At 39.5% G+C, this 18,600-nt stretch overlaps 1 pseudogene; it reads left to right on the top strand.

The window, feature by feature from the left end:
- Positions 1-935: 935 nt before the first annotated feature.
- On the top strand, positions 936-18,465 carry LOC138784622 (extracellular calcium-sensing receptor-like; annotated as a pseudogene).
- The last annotated feature ends 135 nt before the right edge of the window (positions 18,466-18,600 follow it).

The raw sequence follows: 18,600 nt of genomic DNA, 5'->3' as shown, positions 1-18,600 counted from the left end.
CAAAAATAGTCCCCCCCCCCACTGGAGTACCCCTTTAAGCTCCTAATTATAGTCAGCGGCTCCTATTACACTGAGCGACTCAGAGCAGACCGTCGCTGCCATGATAATGCTGTTTCAGCATGTTGAAAGACCACAATCAGCTGAGATCGCATGTAGTGCTTCTTAACATGCGCTATTACACAAAACAATTATTGGCCTTAACAAGTAATGAAGAGTAATAATCGGCTCTTGCAACAGGGCCTTTAGCCATTTTATGCTAATAATTGAATGTCGTCTGTGAACCTTTATTGGATTTTTAATAAAATATCATTCTGACATAGTCATTGAATCTGAAGTGGTCTATAACAATCCAGGGAACCCAAAAAACAAGGTAGACAGAGAAAAAAATGATTTTTTTAAAAGTGTGTAAGACAAATCAAATCATGCCTACCTTTCCTCTGTCCTGCTTACTGCTAGAGGGTTTTTGTGGGTAAAAGCAGAAAGTGTAACAGATTTTATCTCACAATTTCCATGAAGGAGGGGTTGTACACTAAAATCTGGTACCTCTTTGGCTTTTTGTCAATGCGACTCCAGGTACTAAGTAGGTAAACCTACACTGGGTATACTGTGTTTTGAAGCTTATAATCTATTACTAGTAAGCTAGGGATGCATGAAGCATTTGTAGCCTACTGTCCTTGTTCTATTCTCCATGGAAATTACTCACAGAAGCATGGACATCTCTCAGGGTAACCTATTTTGCAATAGATACATAGGTGTCAATTATGAAGCCACATATTCAGATACCTGTGCAATTATAATCAATTGGGGCACAGAAGTGGGCATATTAATAGTCGGGAGGGTACAGCTTTTAATGTGATGGCACAGAAAATACTAGTTATCGTGTGGGGCGAGAAGTGACCTGACAGTGTTTGAATAATAATATTGTAGGATGCAGAATGGAAATTATTGCATGGGACCTGCGGAGATTGTTTAGAGATGGGGATGATGATGAAAAAGTGAGGAGTCTATGATATTTGTCTATTAAATTCCACAGAAAGCTATATCTGAAAGAAGTCATTGTGAAAGATCTTGCCAGATGGAAAAAAAAAATGTAAAAAGAATGACGTAGGAAAAACTAACCTCTCTATTGCGTCTTACATCTGCTCAGCACTTTATTAAAAAAAAACACAGACCCGGCATTTGGAAATGTTTGGCCACAGCAGTCATTTTAACCAATTTTCTTTTTTCTTTTTTTCCTCCTTGTGCTTATTTTTTGCTCCACTAATTGTAATTAGCAATGACAGGCTGAATTTTTTCATAAACTACACTGCAAAACCAGAAAAAAATTCAATGTGTGGTGAAATTGAAAAAAAAAACAAAAAAAAAAACGCATTTCTTTCATTTGGAGGCTTTTTGTTTTCACGCCGCTCTCCCTGGGGTAAAACTGACTTGTTATATACTGTATGTTCCTCAAGTCGTTACGATTACAATGATATATAACATGTATAACTTTTATATTATCTGGTGGCTTGTAAGAAATTCAAACCATTGTTAACAAATATATGTTCCTTAAAATCGCTCCATTCCCAGGCTTATAGCGCTTTTATCCTTTGGTCTATGGGTCTGTGTGAGGTGTCATTTTTTGCGCCATGATGTATCCTTTCTATCGGTACCTTGATTGCGCATATGTGACTTTTTGATCGCTTTTTATTACAATTTTTCTGGATTTGATGCGACCAAAAAATGTGCAATCTTGCACTTTTGGATTTTTTGCGCTTACGCCGTTTACCGTGCGAGATCAGGAATGTGATAAATTAATAGTTTGGGAGATTACACAGGCGGCGATACCAAACATGTTTATTTATTTATTTATTTTTATTTATAACATGGGGAAAGGGGGGTGATTCAAATTTTTATTAAGGGATGTTTTTTTTTATTAATAATAACACTTTTTTTTTTTACTTTTACAGTTTTACTAGAAGCCCCCCTGGGGTTAGGGTAATTCCCCCAGGGGGACTTCTAGTATAAGTACACTGATCTCCCATTGAGATATATGCTGTATAGCATCCAGAAGCAATCGAGTGCCGAGCCGATATCAGTGCCATTGCGGCACAGACTCCGGACCGAGCCCGATGCGTGGATCGGTCCTCCGGGACAACGTCCCGAGAGGGTGATCCCCCCCCACTAGACACCAGGGACGGGCTGCAGTAAGTAATCGGATACAGCTGTCAACTTTAGTTACTCAATTAGCGGGCACAATAATAGCCGCGGTCCCGGGCTACGAGCGGCACCCGGAACTGTGGCGGTTCAGAGCGGGGCTGCCGCGCGGCCCCACTCTGAACATCCCTAGGCGGCCCAAAGTCGCCTAGGGGTTAAAATAAATCTAAATGAAAAATAAACATAAGTAATATAAATAACATAAATACTCTATCTAAAAACACCTAAAGACCGACTAGACAGAAGGGAGTTCATGAAGATGAAAACATCCGGCTACCAAAATTGCGCCAAACAATCATTTGTTCTCCGCCCAAGCCATGTACCACTGACTGAGGAGACCCTCGTAATACTAAAACAGATGGCCAATTATCCATAATATAAATAACATTCCCAGAGACACCACCAAGTCAGGAGACCATGATTACACAATTTCACTGTTATAACCAATAATTAAGGGGGGGTCACCTCTCCTTGTTTACCCCATCACCTTTAGCACAAACTCAAGGGCCCTTGGAACCCACCACATGCAGGTATGCCGAAATCAAAATCCTATGCTTCTGAAAGGAGACCAGAAGAGGAGACCAAGAAGAGCAAACACTACTCTTAGGCTGCCGCTCCACGCGTGGCAGCCCAGAAAGGGGAGAAATTTTTAAAAGCCCCCCCCCCTTGCTTCTACTTACACAGTGCATTGCCAACCGGAAAGGGGTTAACCCCCTTCCACCATCATTCCGGCTGTGGACCCTTCACTATTGTTCGTTTGCCTGAATGCCGGGAGCTGGGACCAGGAGCTATAGTAGGAGGCCATTAAGCTGGAGGCCTTCATTGGTGTGATAGGTACAGTAAAAGCTTTGATATACAGCGTGGCTCCACATTGTACTGTTGATAGGCTTCTTATCTGTAACATCTATATCTGCAGCTAATTTTCATTCATTAAACTTTTTATTATATTTTATTATATTCTATTGTGCTCGTAGTCCTGCTTTGACCATCAGACAAATCTATTTATTACAATCAAAAGGTAAGATGTTCCCTCGAGTCACAGAGATTTTTGTGTTATTATATCATTACATATAATTATGCACTTTTCCTATATTTTGAGGATGATGATGATATCCGCGCTGGGACTGAGCCTCTATATACAGGAAATCACTGACATGTGTAATTATGGATATAGTTCCCAGGATGGACGAAAACCTCTTATATATAGTGAGTATACAGGAATACCAGGGGGAACTGGGAGAGATATATGAGGTGAGTGGCATATAACACTTAGATTTGCTAATTATCATTATTATTGTTTATTTTTAAAGAGTCTTTAATTCCAGAGCAATGTATATATGATAAGGGGTTCCAATGTTCAGGGTAAGGGGGCAAGTAGAGGGGGGGGGAGCAGCAGGTGCAGTGCAGTGAGATGGCAGCAGAGTTATTGTAGGTTGAAACCTAGTGAAAAGATATTAGTTTTCAAGTTGGTTATGAAAGTTGTGATGGTAGGTGAAAGCCCCATGTGTCCGTTGCAGAAAGTGGCAGAGTATGGGGGAAATGTGGGTGAATTATTGAAGGTGATTGAGGAGCAGACCAGGGGAGAGCACAGGCTCGTGAGGATCAGAGATTGATGAGGTATCTGGTGATCATATCACAGTATGTGGTGTGTGAGGAGGAGATGCTAATATAAGATGCAGGGAGGACCAAGCCTGTAATACCAATGAATGAAAGAACTTGTAGGAGGAGGGAATGGTCAAAAGTGGCAGAAGAAAGGTCAAGAAGAAGATGCACATAGTATTGGCCTTAAACTTTGGCATTTAACAGATATATTAAATGGTGGAGGGGAAAGCCAGATTGTATGGGGTGAAAGAAAGAGTTGGATGAAAAGAGGGAGAGGAGTATAGGGTTGACATGTTGTTCAAGATGTTTTGAGGCAAAGGGAAGAAGAGATAGGCTGTTAGCTGGAAAGAAGGAAGGGTTTGAAGGATGTCTATTTGAGAATGGGTGTGATGGTTGGATGTTTACATAAAGAAGGAAAGATGCCAGTTTAGTGTCAGATAGGAGAGATATTTAGCATAGTAATGAGCAGGTGTACCTATCATTTGTGATACTGAATGTTGCTGAGCAGTCTAAGCCTATGATAGGTTATACTATGCTATGTGCCAAAATATTGAAGCCAAGTACAGGTGATTTTTGAGCTATTTTTTTTTATTTATTTATTTTAATATCTTGTCTAGCTCCTCAGACCTCTTTTGCTCTTAGGCTATGTTCACACTACGTAAAAGTACGGCCATTGTTGCCATCTGCAACAACAGCCGTACTTTATGCAGTGTGGAACATTGCCGTGATCAAGGGGGTGTGCTTCCCCGAAACATGTAGGCCTACGTTTTTATCTTTTGTAACTTTTTATATGCCTCATAATAAAGACAACAAAACTTTTTTTGGACGCTGTGGATCTTCTCCTCCTTCTTACTATTATCACCGGGTGCGGCCCGCTACTACTCCACTTGCTCCTGCCTGAACGTCCACCATCACACAACAAACCACCTATGGTGAGCTGAGTTTTTTCTTTGTTCATGAGAGTGTGGAACATTGCCTACATTTCTATGGGATCCCGGCCGGAGTGTATACACATTGTATACGCTCCGGCTGGGATACCGTGTGGGGCCGCAAATAACTGACATGTTAGTTTTTGTTGGCCGCAATTTAATGAATTGTGGCCGTAGGAAACCCTGTCAATTCACACAATGAAGTGAGTGGCTCTGGACGCTTGCTTCATTGTGTGCTGAGCTCTGCAGCCGGAAAGATCATCCGGCGGGTACTTAAAGCGACTCTGTACCCACAATCTGTCCTCCCCAAACCACTTGTACCTTCAGATAGCTGCTTTTAATCCAAGATCTGTCCTGGGGTCCGTTCGGCAGGGGATGCAGTTATTGTCCTAAAAATAACTTTTAATCCTGCAGTGCTGTGTCTAAAGGCCGGGGCTTACATTTGTATATGCATTAGGCTGGCACCACCTCTCCGTCCTTCCTTCCCACCCTCCTCATCATTAGGAATAGTAACATAGTAACATAGTAAATAAGGTTGAAAGAAGACAACAGTCCATCAGGTTCAACCTAGGGAAATACTACTGTGTTGATCCAGGGAAGGCAAAAACCCCTATGAGGCAGACGACAATTGCCCCACCACAGGGAGAAAACTCCCTCCCGACTCCAATGGAACAATCCCTGGATCAACGTATCACCGGAAATCTAATGCCCATAACTTGTGATATTATATTGTTCAAGAAAAGCATCCAGGCCTCCCTTGAACTTATTTAATGAATTGGCCATGACAACATCATGTGGCAGAGAGTTCCACAGTCTTACCGCTCGTACAGTAAACTCACTAAAGTTGAGTTTACTGTCCACCAATACCCCCAGGTCCTTTTCGGAAGTAGTTTTACCCAGTGTTTTATTATTTAGCACATAACTGTACTTATTATTTCTATGGCCCAAGTTCATAACCTTACATTTATCCACATTAAACTTCATTTGCCATTTCACCGCCCAAGCCCCTAGCTTCTCCAAATCCCTCTGTAATATGATATTATCCTTCTCTGTACTGATTACTTTACCCAGTTTAGTATCATCTGCAAAAATGGAGATTCTACTCTGTAGCCCCTCAACAAGATCATTAATAAAAATATTAAAAAAAAAAGTGGACCCAACACTGACCCCTGTGGTACCCCACTAGTAACTAAAACCCAATCTGAACCCAATGATCCAGGAACATTTACTGCTGTTTGAGCTTTGCACAGGTGTATTAACGATCCAGCCCATGTTCATTATACACACAGGTGGGAAATAGGAAGCAATCTGCCTGGAGCATTCTTAATGATGAGGAGGGTGGGGAGGAAGGACAGAGAGGGTGTGCCAGCCTAATGCATATACAAATGTAAGCCCCGGCCCTTAAACACAGCACTGCCGGATTAAAGGTTGTTTTTATGACAATAACTGCATCCCCTGACGAACGGACCCCAGGACAAATCTTGGATTAAAAGCAGCTATCTGAAGGTACAAGTGGTTTGGGGGGGGGGTCAGATTGTGGATACAGAGTTGCTTTAAGTACCGGCCGGGATGATCCGGGCAGAGTCCATTCTAGTGGGTCTTTTGTTGGCTGTTGAAAAAGGGCAAGCTGTTTCCAGTAAGTGATAAATTGCTACCTCTGTAAGTAAGACAAGGAATAGAGAACAGGGAGAGGTGGAACATATAGTATTGGGGAGGACCTTACCATGTCATGTCCTATCTGCAGGAATGTAGTCACCATCAGATGGGAGCAAGGCACTTACTGTGGATCTGACTAGTACACCTGTAGGGAAATAACAAATTGAGAATGTAGAGTCATGAACCAGTGATGGTTGAGAGGCCTGAGATTTCTAAGCTTTCCATATGCAACACTTTAATAACCTCTCACCATTACATTCCCAGTTTCACGAGAATATTAGGTGTTTCTATTACTTAGTGCCAAAATATTCCACGGCACCGTCATTCTCTCTCCTCTGGGTATGTTTTGAGTATGTTTCTGAGCATGTTTTCTGAGTCTGGAAGTAAAAAAGTAGAAATAATCCAAAAAAAAAAAAACAGAAGTATAGAGAAGAATTAGGTCTAAAATGTAACTTTTAATAATCTCAATATAAAATAGATAACCAATAATGAAAACCAGACACTTACAAAAGTCAACAATACTAGGAAAGTGTTTATCTTACAGCTCAATGGTGACTGCTGAGTCTGAATGACCTGGAGTGGCCGTGGACCATTCAAATCACCGTAGCTGTCCTTAATCCTGAATGGATTCCACGTTGCCGGCTGAGGTCTCCTGATAAACGTGGACAGTAGAAAACACAATAGGGTGCACACAATATGGGAGGCAGGACAGCCGGTCCCTGACACTGTCCTACTACACCCTAATAATTCTATCCCTCCAGACAGAGCTCCTGCCCTAATAAGGGCGACTCCGCCACACTCACTCCTAGGGTCCCTAGTTAAACCCTAATAATTACACGTGGCTGTGTAACAATGCATTTCATCTCCCGTGGGGGGAATCATCAGGGGATCAAAAATATATTTAAATGCCACTTAGCAAAAAGAGAGGAAGGGTAAGAGCTGCACGTAAGGTGCCAGTCACACGTATTGCGTCCCATTATTGGTTATCTATTTTATATTGAGATTATTAAAAGTTACATTTCAGATCTAAGTAAAAAAGTAGAAAGTACAAGTACAAACTCCACGTAGATGTCAATTATTGATGGATTTGAACTCACAACGCCCAAGCTGAAAACCAACAACTCTAACATTGCTCCTCCTTAAGATATAAGTCTCACTATTTTATTGCAGGTTTCTCCATCTCTGACCAGTTCTCCATCTGATGCCATAGTTCTTAAAGACAATGCTGGTTCGGTTCATGCTCTATATCTTACATTTTTGCAACTGCATTGAATCTAGTTGCAGACTGACCAGCAGTGATATCACACCAGCCATGTCCATGGATGGGAAGATAATGATTGGGGGGGGGGTTCGATATTTATGTGGGCAAAACATACCCAATCATCAATTACAAGGAGAGACCTGGTCCTGTCATCTGTAAGACGTAAGATTTGTTGCTTTATCTACTGTACAGATGCTTTCTAGGGGTTCAGGTCACCACTATTCTATTAAAAGGGGTCTTCAAGTTTTGTGCATATAATATAACGCTTAATAAACATAAGTCGAACTTTTCAGTACTTGTAACTTGGGGACATACATGTGACAGGGAAACTACCTACTATCAGAAAAACCTATAGTATCTACATATTGTGCCATGAACCTTTATAATGGGGAACCTACATAATACATGGACATGCCAACCTACTGAAGGACCTACTACCAACCTACTGGATTCACCTGCTTACCTTCTTTGAAGGACCCACCGACTTACTTGGGGACCTACGTACCCGATGAAGGTACCTACTGACGTAAAGATTATGGTGGGGAGTCCGAAATACCTAATTGTTGTCTTAACTACTTGGTGGAGGGAATGACCTCATCACTTAACATCAAGGACCTACCTCCATAACTATTGGTTGGGGCCAATGGGTGTACCTAATTTTATCATGCACCACATTTAAAACCAGTAGTGATGAGCGAATAGTGAGATATTCAAATATTCGATATTCGTACGAATATCCCGCGAATATTCGAATATCTGATTGAATATTCGATCCCATTAAAGTCTATGGAAACAAGTGTTCGATAAGTGAAAAACATCTGTTTGACCATTTGGAGAGTGAAACCGGAAGCTGGGGGATTTGAACGCTTATCAAATATTTATCGAATATTTGCGGGATATTCGTATGAATATCGAATATACGAATATCTCACTATTCGATCGAATATCTATTTGATCGAACAGTATTCGCTCATCACTAAAAACCAGCCCTACGTCTAAGCTTACACTATGTAAAAATTAGATTTTTTTATTACCTCCCCGAAAGTACTCAGGAAACATTAACTTGTCTGTGTTGTCCTCAGCTTAACGTTATATACCTACCAGTGGGCCCAAGCTGTGCGTTTCGCTGTGGAGGAAATTACTCCCATTTTGCTGCCAAATATCACTTTGGGATTCCAGATCTTTGACTCTTGTATAGTTCTCCGGAGATCGATGTCAGGAATTCTACAATTGTTGAGTGGATATAAAAAACCTGTGCCCAACTATAGATGTAACCAGGAGACACATTTGGCTGCAGTAATTGGAGATTCTATATCTACAAACTCAATTTCACTGGCTCATATACTGGGGCTGTACAGGTATCCACAAGTAAGTGGTAGGGCAACCATGATACTACGTGTCCTTTTGGTATCTAAATCTTTTACTATTTGATAACTTCCTAAGGTGTTGAGATCTCACAGGTCCTCTTGGCCTGTATCCTTGGTATATGGAGGGGGTAGGGTCTTCATTGACACTATGCCCCTTTTATAAATATATACACCCTCTATTTTACTTTCTTCGATTCATTTAAGGTGGATCTTTTCCAATATTAATAATCCAAGGTTCCCATCTTGCTGTCAAAAAATAAAATGTAGGATAAGAAGGGGAGTGCGAGTTCAACTGTTTTAGTGAAATTCTAATGAGGTTAACCAAGAGTGTTCCTATACCCTAAGGAAAAATTGAAAACTAAAAAGAAGAAAGGTGTAGTTCCTCTAGTTAGAATTGTAAATAGATAGATTTAATAAGTAGATAAATACAATATTATATAGAGTAAAAGATGCATCTAATACATAATCATGATTATAAAATACAGTCAAAGCAATATAACATTTTTTGTAATAAAAATAAAATGAGAAGAAATGAAAAAGTAATAAAAAATTAAAAATAAATAAAAAGGAAAAAAAAAGAATGAGATGATGTTGGGTAACCTTAGTAAGGAGGATAAAGATCACAATAAAAAAAAAATGTGAAAAAAATGAAAAAAAAAAAAACTAATAAAATCAGGATTCTATGGGTATGTTTGACATGGGTATGTTTGCCATATGCATGATCGATGAACTGAGACATTGCGATCATGCATATGGGAGAACACATGTAAAACATACCCATAGAATCCTGATTTTATTAGTATTTTCTGGTATTTTTACATTTTTTCATTGTGTTTTTTTTATCCTCATTACTAAGGTTACCCCACATCATCTCATTCTTTTTTCATTTTTATTTTTATTTTTTTTTATCTTTTATTTTTTACTTTTTCAATTTTTCTCATTTTATTTTTATTATATTTTTTTATATTACTTTGACTATATTTTATAATCATGATTATGTATTAGATGCATCTTTTACTCTCTATAATATTGTAGTTATCTACTTATTAAATCAAATTAAACACCTTTCTTCTTTTTAGTAAAAAATAAAATTTGGTCTGATCAGACAGTGATTACTATACAGAAACATAGGTATGACTACATATAAAATGTGATCTGTGAAGATAAGAATTCAATATTTGATTTAATATAAGTTGAGCATGTATGAGGTGCCCCTGAACCTTGGGGTTACAATATGTGAAAGTAAGACAGGCTCTAAAACAGTTCCAATACTTTACTTCTTTTTTGTATAAAATACACCAATGTGTTTCGGACCAACAAGGTCCTTAATCATGGTTTCTGTATTTCTTTCTATCGTTATTCAATGGGGAATAGATTGGCAATAAGCAGTGTACACCAATCCATGTGTGGACAAATTGTCTACAAATGGAGAAAATTTATGACTACAAAGATTAGTTATTTCCGATCTTTGAGGGAACATAGCCTAATTGAAATATCATACAAGAATGGAGTTCATAGAAGAACTCTGTAAAAGAAAACCATAGTTTCCCAAAAAAAAACAAAACAAACAAAAAAAAAACATAGTGGTCAAGACTACCTAGATGGTTCACGGGACATGAAGGATTTTTTTTCTTTGGACACAGAGGAATGTCTCAGCACAAGTGCGGAAAAGAGAGAACTACATATCAATACCAAAACCTCATAGCAAACGAGACTGATGGGTAGGTGGGGGGCATAAGGGTTTGGGCTGCTTTGTTGCCTGGACACCTTAGGATCACTTAAAGGATATTGTATTCAAACTTTTCCCCGATATTATATGAATTAAGAAGATTATTATATGAAAATCTAAAGGAAAATTAGTTAGCCTCCATTTACGGCAAGTTGATTCCAGACAAAAGAGAACCAGTTTGACTAAACTTGAAGATACAATCTTCTGGGTTCACACTACGTATATTTCAGTCAGTATTGTGGTCCTCATATTGCAACCAAAACCAGGAGTGGAGTAAAAACACAGAAAGGATCTGTTCACACAGGGGGAGATTTATCAAAGGGTGAAAAATTTAGACTGGTGAAACTACCCACAGCAACCAATCACAGCTCAGCTTTAGGCAGTGCTGAAAGGAAAGCTGAACTGTGATTGGTTGCTGTGAGCAGTTTGCACCAGTCTAAATTTTACACCCTTTGATAAATCTCCCCCATAATGTTGAAATTGAGTGGATGGCCGCCATATAACAGTAAATAACGGCCATTATTTCAATATAACAGCCGTTGTTTTAAAATAACAGCAAATATTTGCCATTAAATGGCGGCCATCCACTCAATTTCAACATTGTGTGAACAGATCCTTTCTGTGTTTTTAATCCACTCCTGGTTTTGGTTGCAATATGAGGACTACAATACTGACTGAAATATACATAGTGTGAACCCAGCCTCAATCATAATAACAGAACTTAGGTTGAAGAGATAGAAAAAGAAAGAAGGGTGAGAGAGGTAGAATAGATTTCAAGAATGAGTCAAATTCAACAAAAGAAAGGTTTTTGTCATGGTTACATATGTTAAAAAAAAAAACACCTATGGTCAATAAAAATCTAACTTTATTAATTGGCATAAAATAAATACAAAATAGAATAGAGGCAAGAAACGCATAATAAAGCTGCAGGTTATAGGTCATTGCAAATCTGAGAAAGAAATACGAGAAAACAGGCAAGGTTCCCCTCTCACATTACAATGTAGGGAATTGATGTGTCCAAGAGGGTATACACCAAAATAAACAAAGCAAATAGATCAGGCACAAAGACAAAGCCAGGACACAAAGACAAAAGAGAGAGGTTTGTTTCTCGTAAAGCTTCATATGGAGTTGAAATTAAAGCGACTCTGTACCCACAATCTGACCCTCCCAAACCACTTGTACCTTCGGATAGCTGCATTTAATCCAAGATCTGTCCTGCGGTCCGTTCGGCAGGTGATGCAGTTATTGTCCTAAAAAAATAATTTTAAACTTGAAGCTTGTGCCAAAAGGGTGTATCTGTGCCCTAACTTTTCACCACCCCTCCGTCCCTCCTCCCCACCCTCTTCATCATTAGGAATGTCACTGAAACATTTTCTCCATGCTGAACATTGCACAGGTCCTTAACGATCCAGCCCATGTTTCGAGCTGCCACAGGTGGGGAATAGGAGGCAATCTGCCTCTCCTCATCATACTAATGATGAGGAGAGTGGGGAGGAGGGACAGAGAGGTTGTGCAAAGTTAGGGCACAGATACTCCCATTTGGCACGGGGCTGCAAGTTTAAAAGTATTTTTTTAGGACAATAACTGCATCAGGACAGATCTTGGATTAACAACAGCTATCCGAAGGTACAAATGGTTTGGGGGGGAGGCAGATTGTGGATACAGAGTCACTTTAGGACATTGCATGTAGGATATGTATTACTTCCTATTGGTAGGTAGGTGCAATAGGAAGTAATGGCAGCCGTCATTGCTATGACGGTCATTGGTACATTATTCTAGTTCAGGTTAAATTATGGCCCCTTTGGGTGTGTCTTTTTTAAGGTGTATAGAATTTAGTATAAAAAACAGTGAAAGGACAGTGAATTAAAAAACGTAAAAAAAAACATACGCTATTCACTAAATAATAACAGCAAACTTATGTCATTAATATTAATTATTTATTTTATGTATTTTGTGAACTAACATTTTTCCCATAGACTTCAATGGAAAACAACTGACAAATTTAAATAGAAATGGCGGCTGTTGTTCACAGAAAAAAGACAGTGTGTGAACATAGCCTACCTCAATTATATTCCTAAATTTTCCAACAGATTAGTCACTATGCCACAAGTCCTCTACTGAGTGACCGTATCCAGTTTCGATCATTCTTTAGAACCGTCCCCAGTGATGCCTTCCAGTCTTGGGGTCTAGCACAATTGGTGTTGTACTTTGGATGGACCTGGATTGGTTTGGTGGCCATTGATGATGATTATGGGCGGCAAGCTATTCAACTGGTTAAAAGAGATATTTTACAAGCTGGAGCCTGTGTGGCCTTCACAGAGAACATAGTCTCTGGGCAGCAAGATCGAAACGCCCCACATATTGCTCAGGTAATTAAAGACTTAACAGCCAAAGTGGTGGTCATCTTCTCTCCTGATATAGACCTTAGCTATGTCCTTGATGAGATGCTGAGGCAGAACGTCACAGGAAAAGTATTGATTGCCACAGATGGTTGGGCTGCCTCACCTTTCTTGTCAGTCAATAAATATTCAAGACTTCTTCTTGGGACAATCGGTTTTGCCTTTCATAGTGGAAGCATGCCAGGATTTGGAGACTTCCTTAACAAGATCAATCCATCTATGATTATGGGAAAACAATACATAAAAATATTCTGGGAACAAGTTTTTGGCTGCAAATGTCAGGACCAGACATTCTCTGAAGTTCCATCAAACTCATCGATAAAAGAATGTACAGGCCAAGAAAGTCTCGAGAGCATCGAGAACAACATCAACTATGTCCCTAGTCTACAGGCAACATACAATGTCTATCTAGCAGTTCATGCAATAGCAAACGCTCTAAATGATTTGGGTAATTGCAAGAAGGGAGATGGACCATTCCCCAATGGAACATGTGCTGATATTAAGAGCTTTAAGCCTTGGCAGGTTAGTGTAAACTCAGTAAAAGATGATGCATAAAGTTGCACATACACATTATTTCACATTCTTAATTTGCTCATCCATACATATAGGTCAGCATTTGAACCACATACACTTAACAGTAGAAGTTTTATTCAAAAGCTTTGTTTAAGACCAGGCTCATTTGGCTGACATTTCATGTTTTGGTTATAACTTGGTGATTTTACTTAATATAAATGATTTTTAGAGTAAATTACAGTGCACTTTATATCACTAACCAATTTTGGCTACAACATTCAATTTTGTTCGAATGAGGAGCTCTAAAATTTAGTAAATAAAAAAAACCTAGCCCCTAGCAACCAATCAGATTCCACCTTTCATTCCTCAGAGATTCTTTACAAAATGTAAAGTGGAATCTGATTGGTTGCTAGGGGCAACTAAGACAATTCTACTTTACACCAGTTTGATAAATCTCCCCCTTATGGTGCATTTACACAGAGAGATTTATTTGACAGATTTTTTTAAGCCAAAGCCAGGAACAGACTATAAACAGGGTGCAGGTCATAAAGGAAAGACTGAGATTCCCTGTCTTTTCAAGTCCATTCATGACTTTGGCTTCCAAAATTGGTCAGATAAATCTGCCTGTGTAAATACACCATAAGTTTACACCAATTTAAAAAACAAATAAAGACAATTTAAAAAACTGTTATTTTAGGGACAAATTGGGTCATAGGACATTGTTTGGTCATAGCCTAGAAGTGGATTTACAGCCAGTATGTAAAAGAATGCCCAAAATCAAAATACCTTTTAAAAATTTCACCCTTCAAAGTAAACAAAATTAGATTTAGGATGTGTATTAACCCCTTAGGTGTTCCACAATTAGAAAATGAAGCAAAATGGAGACATCATTTAACAACTTGTTGGGCATTGAGTTGATATTTTTTTATTGGTACTATTTAGGGGTACATTTTATTTTATTTATTTTTAATTACTTATTTTATTGTTTTTAGAGAGAACAGTTCTTTTTGGAAAGTTTAATCTCAAATTTAATCTTTTAACGTTAATGTCCTTGGTAAATATCTTGTTTGTTTCATAGCTGGGGTCTAGGCTACTAAAAGTCCAGCTAAAGGTTCACATGCCAAGAAGCAAATGTTTGGCATTGGCCCTCCCTCTATCTATGGTCTCGTAGGAGTGTGGTGGTGGTGGGGAACCTATTTCTTCAGTATCCACTTATGCCTTCCTCAAATGCACTTGTCTACTCACTTTACTGCGCTGGACATCAAGAGCATTACATGTGGAATTATATATGGGGAAAGGCAAAGGAAAAACGCAGATTCTCAGATCTTAAGGCAGGTACCAAAAATCAAACCAAGGAACTGCCCTACACTTACTGAACTTTTCTGCACATCTTTCTACTGAAGATTTAGCATGATTAAAGGGGTACTCTGGTCAAGGCAGCTCAGCCATTCGGCGGCCGTAGCGGAGTCCCGCCTCGGCAGCTGAATGGCTGAGTTGCCTTAAGACGTCATGTCTCATGAGGCAGCTCACACCAGGAAATGGCTGTGGGACAGGAGTACGGGGCGCCGCAATTCGGGACCCGGCGCTGGAACCGGGGAGGTAAGTCACCTGCACCATTTATAACCACCCCCTGCCCAGCCATCGGTAAAAAATACCCCTGGATCGGTGTACCCCTTTAAAGACCTGAATGTATTTCTGCAGGTAAATGAAGATGACCAATGCTGTATTATTTTCTCACAGTTGTTGCATTACATGAAGAAGTTACGTCTGAACACGTCTGATGGTGGGCAACTCTTCTTTGATGAGAATGGAGATCCACCTGCTGTAAACGATATAGTGAACTGGCAGCTGAGCCCTGAAGGTAGACTCCAACAAGTCAAAATGGGCAGCTATGATACCAGTATAACTAGTGGAAACTTCTTCACTATTAATACCAGCCACATACAGTGGGGAAGTGGAGATCATGGGGTGAGTATTGAACATTTTCAGCAACAAAATACACATTATTATTATTATTATTATTATTATTATTATTATTATTATGTATTTATTTATTTGTACATTACAAGATCGAGACACATTACATGAAGGAAAATGGCTGACTGGTACATGGGGGAAGAGGACCCTGCCCGTGAGGGCTTACAATCTACAAGGTAGTGGGAGAGGAACAGAAGGTAAAGAGCAGCCAGTCAAGTGTGAATGATTTTGAATTATTATAGGTTGTAGCCTAGTTTGAAGAGATGGGTTTTCAGGTTACTTTTGAAGGTCTTGATGGTGGATGATAGTTAAATGTGTCAGGGTAGCGAGTTCCAGAATATTTGGGAAGTCTTGGAGGTGGTTGTGCGAGGTACGCATAAGGGGGGAGCACAAAAGGAGGTCATTGGAGGATCAGAGGTTGCGTGAGGGACATAGTGGGATATCAGGTCAGAGATGTACATAGGGGACAGGTTGCTGACGGCCTTATATGTCATGGTCAACAATTTATAATGAATACGTTGGACAATGGGAAGCCAGAGAAGGGAGAGGGGAGAGGCAGATGCAGCGTGAGGCGAAGGGGTATTAGTAAGTCAGCAGAATTAAGGATAGACTGGAGGGAAGCAAGAGTGTTAGATGGTAGACCAGAGAGGATGATGTTACAGTAGTTCAAGTGAGAGATAATGAGAGCATGTACAAGCAGTTTTGTGGAGTCGGGGGATAAAAGAGCGGATTTGGGAAATGATTTTGAGGTGAAGGCGGCAATCTTTAATTTCAATTTTACATTCAAATGTAACTTAAAGGGAAACTATCATTAGGTTAGTGCACAGGAACCTGCTGATAGTTCCTGGTAGCCAACAAAGTCTTCTTACCAGCTCCGATCTTCTCACCGTCTTAAGTGCCATGCTGTGGATTCTGTTAAAGTCCAGCCTTTCCCATTGACTCAATATGATTTCTCAAGCGCGATCCACCCAAAGAATTGATACAGTATGTAAATTCTTTGGGTTGATATCTATTGATAAATCACCTTGAGTCAATAGGACAGCTGGAACTTCTGCAGTGCAGATCCCGTTGGAAATTCCTTGCTGATTTTGTAGTGTGAACATAATGTTATAGCTGGGATCCTATTGTTCTAGCTGTAAGACGAGCGCAGACAATGACAGAGGGAGACGACTTCCTCTTACATTCACTTTACTTGGCTCAGTCTCTGCATGGCATTGTATCCTAAAATGGTTATCCATTTAAAGGGGTTATCCATGGTTAGACATGTTATATCTCCAGTTCAGGTTTGGTTTTCAATTAAGCTCCATTCACTTGAGTTAAGCTTAGTTGCAAAACCTACACTCAAACTGGAGACAAGTGTGGAGAACAAAGTTTCCATGTTTTTCTAACACTGGATAACCCCTTTAAGACATGGCCACTAGGTAATGAAATTATGTGTGAACAAAAAAAAACTGAATTCAAGATTTACAAAAGTAAATCTGTCTCATTATTAATAAACTGTGCAGGGCTGATAATGACACCATTCTTTTTGCGATTACCAAAAGTGTGAAGATCCACAGCAGAGAAAACTCACTTCTGGCCGCAGTATAACAAATTTAGATCTTAAGATTAAGACATGACTTTTCTTCTTTAAGCTATTACCTGCAAATTATTTGAAAGTATTTTTCATTAAAAAATTCCTTTCCAGGTCCCTGTTTCGGTCTGTAGCACCAGTTGTCCACCAGGCTTCAGGAAAGCAGCTAGAAAAGGCCAATCTTCTTGTTGTTTCCAATGTATACCATGTCCAAATGGAGAAATAGCCAACCACACAGGTAGGGAACATTTAAAAAAAAAAAAAGATTAAAACGCTTACTCTCCATTGTTAAAGCCTTTTTGAAACATAACGTACTGTAGAACTTTAAGTCCATCACTTAAACACTATTTTTTTTTTTTAACAGATTCACTACAATGCACTAAATGCCTGTGGGATATGTAGCCAAATCCAACCCAAGGTCATTGTGTTTTGAAGATCCAAGAATTCCTTTCACATGAAGATCCACTGGGTGTCACTTTAATGGCTACTGGCATCTCTTCATCATTGGTTCCTGTGGCGATCTTTGGAATTTTTATTTGCTATAAAACAACCCCTATTGTTCGAGCCAATAACTACTCCTTAAGTTGTCTTCTCCTGGTGTCATTATCGCTCTGTTTTCTCTGCTCTTTAGTCTTTATTGGTTATCCCCAGTATGAGATCTGTCTTTTAAGACAAGTGACTTTTGGTATTGTATTTGCACTTTGTGTCTCCTGTATCTTGGCCAAAACCATTATGGAAGTCATAGCTTTTAAGGCCACAATGCCTGGTAGTCATCTTAGGAAATGGACAAAACCACGTGTGTCATATCTCATAGTTACCTCATGTATCCTCATTGAGATCTTTCTTTGTATTATGTGGCTGACATTTTCTCCTCCCTTCCTAGAATATAAATCAGAAAGTAATTCAGGAGTACTGATTATTCAGTGTAATGAAGGGTCACCTTTGGCTTTTTGGTCTATGCTTGGCTACCTTGGTCTTCTGGCCTCCATCAGCTTCATTGTGGCTTTCATTGACAGCTTCAATGAGTCCAAGTTCATCACCTTCAGCATGCTGGCCTTCCTGAGTGTCTGGGTGTCCTACATTCCTGCATCCCTCAGTTCCCGCGGAAAATACCTGGCGGCCATGGAGATCTTTGCTATCCAATCATCAACCTGGGGTTTGGTTATTTGCATGTTCCTTCCAAAATGTTTTATTATTTTAGTCAGACCCGACATGAACTCAAAAGAAAAATTGATGACAAAACAAAAAAATCTGAGTTACTGACAATTGAGAATTTTTTTGATTTCTATTTACAGTATGTTTTCAGTGTTTTAGCCTCAACTGGGACCAGGAGCTGTAGAAGGTGACCAGTTAGCTGTAGGCCATCATCAGAAATTATGTGTTTGTTAAAAAAGTGTG

The sequence above is a fragment of the Dendropsophus ebraccatus genome, chromosome 1 (assembly GCF_027789765.1).
Source record: "Dendropsophus ebraccatus isolate aDenEbr1 chromosome 1, aDenEbr1.pat, whole genome shotgun sequence".
Taxonomy (NCBI): Eukaryota; Metazoa; Chordata; class Amphibia; order Anura; family Hylidae; genus Dendropsophus; species Dendropsophus ebraccatus.
This window is presented reverse-complemented; position numbering and strand designations above follow the sequence as displayed.